Source organism: Poecilia latipinna, unplaced genomic scaffold (assembly GCF_001443285.1).
Source record: "Poecilia latipinna isolate Pla-1442-1.1 unplaced genomic scaffold, P_latipinna-1.0 Scaffold4881, whole genome shotgun sequence".
NCBI classification, from domain to species: domain Eukaryota; kingdom Metazoa; phylum Chordata; class Actinopteri; order Cyprinodontiformes; family Poeciliidae; genus Poecilia; species Poecilia latipinna.
In genome coordinates this window covers 5,859-7,690 of record NW_015117497.1, presented here as the reverse complement: position 1 = coordinate 7,690, position 1,832 = coordinate 5,859, and the positions used below count along the sequence as shown (strand labels likewise).

General features: G+C 39.1%; 1 long non-coding RNA gene across 1 annotated transcript in view; it reads right to left on the bottom strand.

Moving 5' to 3' along the window:
- Window positions 1-1,832, bottom strand: part of LOC106943109 (uncharacterized) — a 7,870-nt gene that overhangs the window by 1,040 nt on the left and 4,998 nt on the right. The gene's annotated exons all lie outside the window — the stretch shown is intronic.

The window sequence follows — 1,832 nt, the reverse complement described above, 5'->3', positions numbered from 1 at the left end:
GTCCATTTTTTGAAGCAAACTAAATGATTTGAGTAAGACTGCTATCTTAAACATACTGTTAATCCACAGTACTCAGCCACGCCCTTTACTCCTCCTAACCTCCAGCGGACTGACTACTGACCAGCTCTCCGTCTCACGGGTCCGAAAAGCTTCTAATTCCTGGGTATTACCGCAAATAAGAATATAGAGAACTTTTGTTTAAGCTGGGAGCGAGAAAGATTCGTCTAAGCTCTAACTACCTTCATCCAGACGTTATGACCCGCTTCAGTCCATGATTCAGACATCGGAGTAGCCCCGCCGGTGTCCGAGCTCATAAACCACGTCTGTTCACGGTAGCTCTTTCCCTGTTATTAACGTGCACTTGTTTCCGGCTTAGATAATTTTAGCGACTAGGAATAAGTCACAGGGTCATTATTTATCTGAACTAAAGAACGTACGAAGCCACCCTAATTTACTAGGACCACAAACACTGGTTTTACAATAATCAGAAGAATTAAATTTAGTTGACTCAAATAATTTAACTGTCCACAGCATCACTTAGACTTTAGTATTTTATTAGCAAGCTTTAGCAAGGGAAAAGGACATACAGCATTTCAATAAAAAATTAAGAAATTAATACTTTTAAATTTTTTTTAGAAATTACTCCTACTTCTAACCCTACACTGTGTCTTAATCTAAATAGAGGCTTTGGGGGAGGCAGTATTACTCGAACCCAGATGCAGAGACGATCTTGGCAGCAGATAACTTTAACGTCCATGGATGGAGTCCTGTCTTTGTCTTGGCAGAATCTTTTTAGAATAGATACAAAGTTGAACTGGTGAGAATCCTCAACGAACTCAGTTCTTAATCCACAAAAGATCTTTGTCTATTCCCCATGTCCACTGCAGCATCGTTGGAATCTTTTGGGTTGAGTGTGGGGCCGCAGTCGAATCAGAATCCCGGGTTGTGGGTAAACGGATCTTGTCCCTTCCTTGTGCAGCGAGCAGTCGTCCCGGGGTATCATCACGCAGCCCTCCGTTGATTCTGCATCTCCATGTGTGCTCGACTCGAACGCTGCGGAACAAAGAACCTCGATCCTCCTGTCTGGTGTCTTTTTATTCTTATCAGCAGCCACACACTTTCTTTCCTCACGTGCGTTTTTCCTTGACGTCAACTGCCTTTTGGTTGGCCTCAACCTTCAGATGAACTCCCTTGTTTTTTAGAACTGAACTTCTGAAGTTCTCTGTTTGCCCTCTGTACCTGTTTCCTTCATGCATCTCAAAAATCTCACTTCCTGTTTCTTCTGTACTGACTGCTTGGACAGATGATCTCATATCCATCACCGTCTTGGTGACATGATGTCTGTTCTAATGACCTAATGTCTTGGTCACCTCTGCTCTCCTTTCGTTTCCACTTTTCCCCTGATCTATCACCTACCATCTACCTCCAACACAACATCAGTGACCTTTAGTTACATTTAAACATTTCACCACATTTCAAGTTCAATGTCAAAATCACATTTATAACCTTGTAGTTCCTCTGATTTAGCATTCACTTATAATATTATAATAACCATTACTTATTAGTTACTCTTGTAATCATAATGTGTTATTACAGACATTTCTGAAAAGAAACCAATAATAATTCATCATTCTAATTATTTGACACCATGTTACAGTTACTTCTTTCACCTTTAAGTACTTCCATAAGTATAAGACTAAGTGTAAATATTCTTATAATCAAACCAACATCAACCACTGGTTAAACCAATATTAATTATTGGCTTAATTATAAGTTATCATTATTAATTTAAGTATTTTACTCTAGGTTTTATTCAATTCTTCAAAATGTTT